A 13,087-nucleotide genomic window follows, 5' to 3' on the forward strand; every position below is an offset into this window, starting at 1 on the left:
GAAAGTCACATTTTTATTTTGAACACATTCATAGTTATCGTAATACGATTACCATAATTCTTCATATCTAGCAAATATTATTGCTTTATTGAATTCTAAAGCATTCGTAAAAACATCAAAACTGTTAAAATTCAACTGTTATATTACATTGTTGAATGTGTATTTGCGCTTGTAGACTAGTTTGTATTGTATTCGAATATGAATGACCTAAAACGCCAGTTGAAATATATTACATTTGAAAATACACGTCGACTGTAGCATATGTAAAGCAAATATTAACAATTGGATCGGATTAAACTATGATATATCCATTAAGAATTCGAAATTGAAATGTGATCGAACTTATGCCACAATAGGTGCACGCCACTGTGTTTCATGAATCGCAACACAACACGGCGACATCGGCGACATTTAACTTATCCGAAGTGATTCCTCAGCGAAGCAGTAAATTTAGTTCCGTAGAAGCCAGCCGTCGTAAACCATGGGGTTGGGAGGGGGATGTGAAATGAGGTATGAGAGGACCGGCTGAAAGAGGGCCGGGTGAGGTCGCGTTGAATGCCATTAGCGATGATGTGTGCCGACTGACTGATTTCACGACACGACACTTGCCAGAGCAACATTTAGCCCAAGGCACCACTCCTCATACTGATTCCATTTTTTTTTTTTTAGATGAGCAAGCCGCGCTCAAAGCGTTAACGATATATTTTTTGCGTGCAAATCGCATTAGAAAACAAATACGCCGTAGCAAAATATGGTCGAATATGGCTCGATCTCGACGATTGAACAGATTTCGCATTTAACCCCACGACGTACCTTACGTGATATAAAAATATGAGTCATTGATTTTCAAAGTGACTGAGTGCGAGACGCTCGTCAACCACGCTCGATTTATCGATATAAATTTATAATCGATTGTGGGACTACTGCGTCGAGGGTTAAAATACTAACGCGATACAATTTCGGAGGGAGTTTAATTTTCGCTATCTAAAACGATGATCTCGTGAATGCGATATGTAAAAACGATGGTACACATCGACGGACGAACGTCGAGATTATTTCCACCGTCGATAATAAAATATAATAATAAATGAAAAAATAAAAAAACGCGCTATAATGATGGGTTAGCCGCACATTTAAACGGTCCCCGACGTTTGTGCTTTTTACCCTTAGGAAATCGTAACGTATCGGAATAGATCGAAACTTATTAGTAATGCATATATAAAATGAAACGCGCCCAAAAAGTCGATAAAAAAGTTTTAAATTGTAAGCGATCGCAATAAAAACTTTTTTTCGAATCTAATTGGTATTTCATACATAAATAAATCAGTCAACATCAAAACTTTTTGAATTTCTATTAATTTTATAGCCAGAATTGATGTCTAAGCATATACATAGATTCATAAATGGATTTTTTTAATATGTTAAACCTTCACATATTTATTTTATTTAAGAATACTTGGGAAAGGCGGCAAAGCCGATGGACCCAGAGAGTCTGATAATCATACAGTAGTAAAGAAATGAAAATATTTAATAAGATAATGAAAAAAAAAACAGAAATCAACAAAGTAAATCGAAAAGAAAATATCAACCACATAATAGACGAAAATAAATTAAACAAGAGAAAATACAAAAGATTTATCTTTAAAAAAAGAAAGAACTGAAAAAAATCATTTATTTTAAGGAAATAAACAAGTTTATTTTTAAGAAGTGAAATTAATACAAACCTTGTAAATAGGTTTCAGTTACAAATTCAATGGATAGACTATTTCAAATTTTAACCACTCTATCTGAAAACAAGGATTCTCTAATTACTTTGTAATAAATCTGAGAGTATGACTTCTGAGATGAGTGTTGTTAAACGTAAGGAGGTTTACATAGGACAATTGTAATGGATATTTATAATTTTATAGAAAGTCTCTAAAGTGTAAAGATAAATTTTTTTCATCTCATATCATATGACAGTGGTTTAAGTTCTGAATGCATTTTTATAATATTTAACAATTTTCAAAACTATTTGTTTTATAAAACATCAGTTCTATTTTTTTGTATTTTTATAATTCTAAAAATCATAATTAAACACGTCTGATCTAGCAAAAGTAATAATCAAATTTATTTTGACATTTTCATAGATCAAATGCTACGTTTTAAATGCAAAAAACTTTTAACGTATTTATGTAGATACACTTTTCTCAATATACCTGTATACATATACTATATTATATTTCATCAAATACTGTTAAGGAATTCAAATCTAAAATTGACCAAATCGAAACGCTAGATAAAATCGACATTCCACGCTCTAAAAACAAAATATAAATACATACATATATTCACATACACACATAGTTCTTGTGCTAATAACGATTCAATATATAATGCGTTCGAAGCGGGCACCGAAGCGAGCGCAAGAAAATAAAAAAAAATTGAAACGTATTACAGAAAACAATTACTTCATCAACGCCCGTACAATAGATCAATAATACAATGACGAGATGAACGTGTGCCTAATCAGAAGTTCATTGAAATATACGTGACATTCAAGGTCGTATCGATTATTTTTTATCGCCATTTAAATCTTTGAATGATCTGAAAATTGTGCTAGTGTCTGCCGAGCGGTCGGTAAACACAACCGGTTGCATGGTCGACTTCATTTGGATGCAGAAAAGTGCAGATAGGTAGATCACGCCGAGCCCACCGCAGACTTAAAACCGACCAGGAATTTTTAACCCGAGTTCTCTAAACGTAAGCTTTCTACATGAATTACATTAAGTAATCAATTGAATTCAAATCAGATGAAAATAGCAGGACTCAAAAAGGAAATTTTTACGAATGGGGCCGGTCGATAATTATCAAAACGCGATTTAGATTTTTTTATTGTACTTATAGATATATTATGTAAATATGCATGCGCCACGGGTGAAAAATTCTTTCGAATGTTTCAGAAATCCCGGGGGTAGAATATGAGCTCAATGGGCCACTGTTCGAAGAAGAGTATCTTTAAAAGTTTTCACCATGTGGTGCTCACTGTAAATGGAATATTATATTTTTATTTATGTTTATTATTATTTTTTGTCTCATTATACAACTTTCTTTTTATATTTTATTCTGTATGTGTGCCTATTTAAAATAAAATAAAATAAAAATATGTACATATGTAAATGTAAATGTGTACGTATGTAAATACATATGTAAAAGTAAATGTGTGTCGGGGTTTCTGAAATTAATAATTACTGATTTACTTGATATTTTCGCTAAATTGAAGTTTTCTCATCAGAGAGGCATACAAGACTGAACGATTTTTAAATTTACAAAAGATTAAAAGGAACGCTATATTTCTGGATTTCTCGAAAGGGAGCGGCGTTCCCATGAGCTCCCTTCCATTTCGAGCTCTGGTAATAATACGTTCCTAATTAAAACATCCTAATACAATTTGTTTAAATACTTAACATTTACAGAAAACTCTATTTAATCTGTAATGAGGCAATTAAATGTATGAAATTTTGCTTATAAGTAGACATATATATTTTAATTTTAATTGCTAGAAAGTAGTCGATAGAAACACAATATTTCATAATGAATTTTTAGTAATTTAGATCGGATTAAAACATCAATTGACAGATCTAAGTGAGAAATTGACAAGCCCTGAAACAAGCAATGCTCGGATAGATATTGAAAATGCAATACCGCCCACGTTGAATGCATTCTATCCGCAGTAATAGTCACTCAGCCTACTGTCTGTACCGATCAAATCTATCGACGTCTATGCACTTTTTAAACGTTTCCGCTTTTTATGCACGTGCAAAAAAATGTCAAACCAATCGTTTGTTTCCACGGAAAAAATCCGTATCGAGAAAATAAAATAACACAACATTTCGTCAAGTTGTACTCGGCTTGTCACCGCTCATTCGATTCGCAGACTTGGACTAGGTTTATTTTTTTATTTAATTCGCTCCGAAATGAGATAAAGCCGATCGGCCATCTTGAGCTTTGAGTATCGGCACATCGAAAGCATTTTAATGATACAAAATAACTTCGACGGGAAGGTTCGAAGGTGAGCCGAAGGAAACGTGCTCGCGGGGTGTTTGCGCGAGGAATTCGTTACAATTGTGCACTATTTATGGCCTTTTATGTGTGTGTGTGTACATATATTTTGTAATTGAGGAGATTGTGAACGAGACGAAATTATCAGCAATAAAACCGAAATGAAACATGATGGGGGAGGCTGATGGGTGAACGAATACGCGTCCCGGAATATTTTATGATAAATGATTGAAATTGCGCGAGCGCGTCGTTGATACCCGTATGTGTACATATATGTATATGTATAATATAAATTAGCAGAAATTGCCTTCGCCGAAGTGGGCAATGTGTTCGATGGCCAATGAACGTCGTGGCCATTAAAGCGGCCTCTCATGTCTCTGAAGATTACTGTGAAATAATCTCGAGCCATTAATGCGAGCTGTAACGGTCCCATAGTTCAACTAGTGTCAACCCCCGTTTTGCCATACCTATTTACTAGAGTTGAGATAAATATAATCAATGACTATTATAATGTCGATGAAGTATGTTAATAATTGTTTCAAAATATATTTACTCTATAAGCAATGTCAATGTGCAAAGCAACTCTATCTATTAAACGTAATAAAAAGTAATAATAAAATTCATTGACAGTTTAATGCCACTGAATTGGTTTAATTTATAAATATTTTTATTTAAATTTATTTTTATCAAATTTATGTCTACTTAATTGTATGTAGACTGAAGCTTTTCATTGATGGCTGAATTATCATTATAAATCGCTGAATGATCATACAAATAATTTTACAGCAATTGGTTTTAAGTCAATACAATCTGACATAAATTTCTTAAATAAACACATTTCTTTTCGTTGATATCAATATGGGATTTGAAAGCTTATCTGTGTACAGCTCGATCGGATGGTCTTGACATAATTGCATTAAGATCTGTCAGACCTCAACCAACCTCTTGTAGAAAAGCCCAATACAATGTCAAAACAAGATATTCCATACATAATTAAATGCATACATATACACGTACTTATATGTAATTATAATGATGAGAATAAGATTTGATCTCGTTCTGAAAATTCAACGAAATAAAACAATGAGTAATTTAAATTAATCATTCGGAGATGAGTATTTATAATTGCAATTTGAGAAATTAAAAAGTGGTCAATTAAATAAGCATTTGTGAGCTATATTTCACATATATATGTAGAGTATTTCATATTTGAAAAAAATAAAAATAAAGACAAAATAACTATATTTACTTTTTTGAGGAAATTTTACCGTATATATACATATATGTAGATGATGGTGAATGCCAAAACGCCACACAAAATCTAATGCACTCAAAGAAGTATGGAAAGCTTTATGTTCGACATAACGAGGAAATACGGGAAGCGGAATACGTAGGTGAGAAGTATGACAAGGGTATAGTGGACATAGTGGATAGAGTAAAAATATTGAAATGGGTGGGCCAAATGTAGAGAAGACTGGACGAAAGGTCAATAAAATAAGTGCTAGAATAGTACCCGAGACTATGCAAAAGAGTAAAAGGAAGATCGCACGGGAGATGGGTAGACGAAATTACGAAAAGGATGAGAGTTGCGCAAAACATAGACGAGTGGAAGCGTGTTGGAGAGGCCTTCAACCAACAGTGGATGGTGAATGGCTTCTGATGATGATGATGATGATGAGATAGATGATCAGATGAATAATTAAACGTGTTATAGAAAAAGTTACACGGTCTACTTTTTTGTTAATTCATTAAGTCAAACTTTCAAACTTCATCTATCAATACTTCGTAGGCATAAGATAAAGTAAAATCCAGGATAGAGTTTTTCACGTTTATACTGTAAGTACCTACAAACAAGAAAAATAAAAATAAAGGAAAACATCAACTTTTACTTTGAGATATGCTTATTGAAATATCTAATGTAAAAAATCTTTCAAAAAATAATTTCAACAGCATGAGGATCATTCTAAAATATCTACATCAATATGTTTTATTGTATTTTATTTTATTTTACAAGGAAGGCTTGACAGGAAGATCCCAATGTGCCTTTCTAGACAATTAATTACAAATAATGCACCATTTTTATTACATAATAAATCACTTTATTCCGAGAGGCTGAAGAACACGAAATTAAAAATTAATTAATTAAATAATCCATTGAGACATCTATGGATTTAGACTTGCACATACATTTTTACAAATTGCATCAGACATACATTAAATACAGAAGATTTGTGACAGCAGATAGGATGATTTTTATTTTAATTAGCAAACTCTGATGAGAAACGATCGACATGGAGCACAAACAACCGAGTCTAACCAGCAGCATTAAAGATTAGCCCGGGATCGAACCCAATAATCTCTTGGAGCTATACTATGCTTGCTATAGCTATACTATGTATATATGCTTGGAGTCATACTGCTTGCTAAATATGTATGTACATATTCGAAATGTTTACACGGATATTTCTACTATGATTAACGTAAAATTACCCCCTTCAAAGTGTCACCAAAAAAATTAATTTTATTTTTATTTGGGTTGTGATTTTGATTCTCGTTTCTCGAGAATGTGTAATCGTGAAATTTCGAGTTTCTCATTTCTCGAGAATATTTTATTATGAAAGTTCGAGATTATCTTTTCTCGAGAAATCTTTTATTAGAATCTCGAAAATATCGAGAATATTTTAAATTTATCACTTCAATAAACTGATTGATTTATACTAGTTAATAATTTTGTGTGAAATGTTTAGTAAAATATGAATATATGCAAAAGTTTATATGTTTAGTATAATATGAATATATGGATAAAGCCGGGAAGAAACACTAGGAATTTTATAAAAGTCTTTGTTTCATATTGTTATTTTTACAATTTTAAACTACTATTATTTTTTTCTTTTCATACCTTCTTTTATATTATTATTTTTTTATGTAATTTTAGTTTTTTTTCTATTCAATGTTCTATTGTATAGAAAAAAAATATATATTTCTATATATTTCTTTCTTTCTAACTTATAAACCCCTAATATAATATAGTATTTGTGTCCATTTGATTTTTGTATGTTGTCAATTGTATATGCTAAAAAATCGATTCACTATATTAAAAAAAATGTCGATATATATATTTATATATATATATATATATATATATATATATATATATATATATATATATATATATATATATATATATATATATATACATATATATGTATATACTCGGTCTCCGTGACGAGCCGGAATGTTAAATTACCGAAAACGCAAATATCGGAAGGCAAAGATCGAAAATCGAAAGATCGAAAGATCAAAAAAAAGGATGCATGGTAGACGGTACATTCTCACTTAATTTGCGCGAGCAGGATACAACAGGAACAAAAGGAACAGGCTTTCCTCCCGTATTAATGTGCGCGCGCAGAATACGGGAGGAAAAGCCTGTTCCTCTTGTTCCTGTTACATTCTGCTCGCGCAAATTAAGTGAGTATGTACCGTTTACCATGCACCCTTTTTTTTGATCTTTCGACTTAAGATCTTTCCATTTTCGATCTTTGCCTATATATACTATATAAAAATAAGAAACAAAATAATAATCTCGAATTCTACAGATTCAAATATTCCGATAAAATGAGATTCTCAAATCTCAAAATTCAAATATTCCGAGAAAATGAGATTCTCAAATCTCAAGATTCGAATCTCGAGAATCAAAAAAAGTCGAGAAATCACAGCCTCTACTCGTACCTAAATATAGCTGAATACATACAGCAGGCATATCACATCGATCTTTATCTGACACATCATACCGATCACCGCGGTGTGGTCATAATGGCGAGTCATCCCAAGATCGACCGACACCGACAAGACACCTACGACGAAACAGACAGAACGCACCGGCCGGAAGCAAAGCACGTGTTGCCGAAGACGTTGTCAATGGCAGTGGCAGCAACGGTGGCCAACAACTTGTACCAGAAGGAGGAGGAGGGGGGTGTCGGAGGTCAGAAGGGGGGTAAGGGGGGTTCTGGTAAGTCTGGTAAGAGGGAGGAGGGGGTGGCGAGGGCGGTCGCTGCCGGCCAATGGTCACGCGGCGCGACTCCGCCCATCGCATTCGAATAGTCATGTCGCACACACACTCAACACTATTTTTTAAATATGTACATATACATATGTGTATATTATGGCATATGCAAATATGTGATGCTGATTTCGCTGATAAGGTCTGTCAACGCGGTTGGCAAGTGTTGGTCGCACGATTGGGCAACTTTGGTTGAGTTGTTTCTGATCGTATGTGTATGTATGTACATATGGTAGTTGTGTGAACGTTGCTGTGCTGCTTCATCGTGACGAGCGTTTTCGTGGATTTTGTGTTTTGTTCACTGTGAAGGATGTTTCTCGAGTGTTTTCCCGTTGCTTTTTAGAGGTGATAGAAGGAGTTAGTCGTATTTTAATGTCTGTCACAAAAACTTAAAATATATTATGTGTTGCTTATATATAAAGCCCGGACCCAGAACGCGCCGTTCATTGTTCAAATGTTGTAAGTGCATTGTTTAAGGTTTGCCGAACCTTTTTTACAAAGCATTTACAACAATTGGACAATGAGCGGCGCGCTTTGGGTCCGTACTCTACTTATATATTACTAGTGCTTTTATTTATATAAACAGCTTAAACATGACTAATCTTATAGTAAACGTTTTATTAAATTTATTTGAATAGCTTTATTTTATATAAATTTATTTGAATATTCACTTGTTTTTTTTTATTAAATTGACTGTCACGAACAAACATACATATATACTAAGTCTCTTTTGAAATTATATGTATACCAGAATCCGGCGCCTGCGCCCCCGGTGCCTGCGCCCCCGGCGCCCCCCGGGGCCGGAGGCGAATTTTTCGTCATGGAAACTTTGACTTGTTTTCGTTTCCCAACCAACTATAGTTACAAAGTCTCTTATATATTAGATAGATAGACGGGTTGGACCAAAAAACCATTGGTCGTTTATGTAAGAAAAAAAATCACTGTGCAATTGTGCAAGTTTTTCAATCGAATCATTTTCTCTTCACGATTCCAATTTGATCCAAATCCAATTTTTGTACAATTTAAAAAACAACGTTTGATAACGGACAAACAGATCGAATGATTTGTCTTTCGTAGAGGTCGTTACCTACATATGTATGTCATTTGTACTATACAAATAAAAAAATATAATTTACTACTGATTTTACATCCTACACCTTTATTGCGAAGATTTTTTTTTCTATAAATGATTTTTTCATTTTAAAAATTATAGCTCGACTTCTATGTACTTAGCAAAATGTTTACGGTTTACCGTAATAGAGCTAAAACATTACGTTATTTATTAATGTTTCAGATCTGCTACATATGTACATATATGAATGTACATAATATATCTACATATATGTACACTACCTACTAATTTGTCCACAAAAATCTTCACGATTATTTTATTTTTAAAAACAGAACATTACATCGTATATAACATTAACATTAGAAAAGTTTCTAAAGATTAATAATTACAACAATGACAAAAAAAACGACAAGAAAAGCATCGAAGAGTGGTAAATATGGGATATCTTTATATGTATTACTAAGAAAAATGATCAAACAATAGATATTTGAAGCAAGAAAAGGATCAATATGATGGAGAATATTGTTAAAAGAAGTGCAAAACCTATATTAAAAGAAATTACAAGAATAATTGGTAGAACAGAGATTAATGGTAAAATAATGAAGAATTACCTGAAGTATCTGAATGGACATAGGAAGTATTATCAATAATGTAATTCAAAAGCTTAAAAAAATATAAATCATAAATGTATGGTTTTAAATAAAGGAAACAAAATGAGCATTGATTATCGCTGCGACACATTCAATACAAATCATTCGTATTGAATGTTTAAGAAATCACAAAAATTTAATTAATTAAACATGTGTCTAAAGTTGTTTGCTGAATTCAGAAGTTTATGTATGATTTTCAGGGGTTAAATATATGTATCTACTTCAAACTTAAAAATGACAAAAAATGCTATAAGAATTGTAGTCTTTCAATTGAAACGAGCTTTTTATCAAATTTTACTACTATTTTTTATTTATTTAATAATAACTTGAGAAAGGTGACATTGCCAATGGACTCGAGAGGTTTGTTAATACAAAAAGTTATAATACAAATATCAAATAAGCTGAAAAAAAAATCTAAAAGAAGTATAAAGTAAAAATAAGAAGAACCACTAAAAATGAATGAAAATAAAATAATATACTGAAGAAAAAGCATGTAAATTTATTTGGGAAAAAATTAAAAAAATCAAATAAATTTAAAAGATTACGTATCTAATATCATCACCATTTACGAACTAATTACAAAATAACAAGTACAAAATCTTATTTTATTTTTATATAATAATAATGAAAGCAAAAAATAGCAAACGTGAAGAATGGGGTAATAAACAATTTTTTTTATGATGAAGATTTACAAATATTTAAGAGAGTTCGTCAGTATTCCGATCAACTTTAATAGAAAATTCACCGTTGCATAACAATAAACATATAATGTTATTATAAAAGCACATACAGGCACTTGCTTTAATTAAGAAAAGTACTCGAACAAAAATATTTCGACACACTTTAATTAAAATTGAATCGAAACTCTTGTCTGCGTCTCATAAACTACTACATATTTCATTTTTTTCCGAAACGCACGTCAAACATAGAGATCGTACATAATTTTTCGCATACTTCATTCAAAGCTATCGACTGATTTATGCGCTCGGCGTAATTTGAAAATTGTATCGCACACAACAGTATAATACACACAGTCTTGTACACACAAAATTAATTTCCCGTAAAAATCGTAACACCGTATGTACAACGCTCGATGCGCAAAATCGAAATGATACTCGAACATGATGTAGCAAAACTCTAATATGCATAGCTTCGAAGAAAAATAGAAAAGGTTACAACCAATCAACACTGTGGATAATTACGACGGGAAAATAAAATCGAAGGGAAAAAAATAAATAAAGGAAGGGAGCTTCTGAAGGCACCGGCGCTTTCGAAGGAAGGCCGACAATGCAGCGTCTCTCAATATGTTGTATAAATGGTTAATTGTTAAGGAGCGACGATGTCGCTCTTTGTCGGTGAGTCGGGACTCGGCGACTAATCGTTTTCGATTTTCGATTGAACAATGAAATCAAAATGGCCCAAGGGAACGTCTATGTAGGGTCGGATTCGTCGGAAGGCAATCTGCTCCAACACACGTCTCGTTTAACAAAACAAAACGAGCTGGCATTCGAGCCCTGGGTGAGTTTTCAATCGACCGTAAAATAGGGTATTATTGTATTTATACATTCTATCAAAAACCGATTGAAAAAACACCCGATAACTGAAATCAACCTCGACACATATTACCTATCGGCAATATTATTATTGAACAAACTTACAACCGTGAACAAATTCACAACTGCACTAATGAATTCTCAGTATCTGCAAACATTAGACATACGCAGAACTTTAATGAACAATATACTAACTGCACTTTAGAGCTTTCCTTTATTATACTAAGTTGATGTTTCATATTGCACCATTAAAATGATCAAAAGCGTATATGTATTTTATAATAATAAACAGATTTAAACTGTTGAAAATTACGTGCGTTTTTCAAAGGAACGGAAATAATTTCGTACGATTTTGTAAAATTGCACTTTGTTTTTGCGAAACACATGCGAAACGTTCATAAATATGGAAAAGCAAGTCTCACACGTTCAAGCCGCAATCATCCAATTTAACAATTCCTACGACATTTTAAAAATCCCGGATTAATCGATTCGAAAATTATAGGCTCTATTCGTGCATTTTATTTAAAAAATAAATAAAAATCCCATATAAGATTTTTGAAAAGGTACGTGGTGACTTTCATGCCATTAATACTGTGTACGTGTTCAGTTTAACTTTTTCTTGGGTAAATTTAGTCGGTTGCATTTACTTTTGAATTGCATTCTGAATTAGTTATGATAAGGACACGGCTACGGCTCCTGGACGTTATGTTCTCGAAACATGCGATTCCTTTGCCTGACAACAACATAAACATTATATTATTTTGTGTGATGGAAGCCATTTTGCCTGAATAGAGCCTTTCGTGTGTTGGACGCGCCCCTGACGTGAGCCCAACTTAAGCGCACACGTACCAAGGGGCTAATATTTAATAAAATTCAAATTGATAACACGTATATACATATGTATATACATATTTTGGCCGGCAATAACACGACCTACGTGGAAATTGACTCATCAGACCTGTATGATTGTTACTTCTTCATTTTTTTCCTCCCGAATAGAAACTGCCTCATCACTGATATCTCCTACTGTATGTCCGCGTTAAAATGACCTAGTCATTACCACAACCAATCGACAAATTGTCTAACCAAATCGATTATTTTTTTTTAAATTTATTATTTCGTCGTCCAGAGCGATACAACGAGGTGACAGCGGGCCGTTAGTGATTATAAATAAACTAAAAAGATAACCACAAAAAATGCAATATAAATACACCGAATGAAACAAGTGATTAACAGTGTTGCATAACAGAAGTCTCAATCATCTCAGCCAATTGAAATTATGAACGAGCTGACGAGAAAAAAAGCACTGATGATTCTTACTAAACGACGCGCTTAAAGGCTATCGAAAGGTTTTTTCCGTGCTTGTCTGTTGTAAATATTCCATTAGCGTGTTTTTGAAATTACCGTATAAGTTATTTGTAATGAAATTTCAACTATGGTATTGTTTTCTTTTATTATTGCCAGCCTTCGTGAAGATAAACTTTTATAATTTCGCTAAAGCATAAAGAGGCCTAAATCCAATCTATTTTTTCAATAGTATTATAGAAGGTAGAATATAAAAAATCTTTATTGAATAATATAAAAATGTAAACCATTTGAAAATACACAAATAAGGAATCTTACAATTTAATTTAGATCCACTTGCAGTACAAAATAGTTTTGACACACATTTCTCAAATATAATTTATTTGACAAAATTAAAGCTTCACAA

The sequence above is a fragment of the Arctopsyche grandis genome, chromosome 5 (genome assembly GCF_051622035.1).
Source record: "Arctopsyche grandis isolate Sample6627 chromosome 5, ASM5162203v2, whole genome shotgun sequence".
Classification (NCBI taxonomy): domain Eukaryota; kingdom Metazoa; phylum Arthropoda; class Insecta; order Trichoptera; family Hydropsychidae; genus Arctopsyche; species Arctopsyche grandis.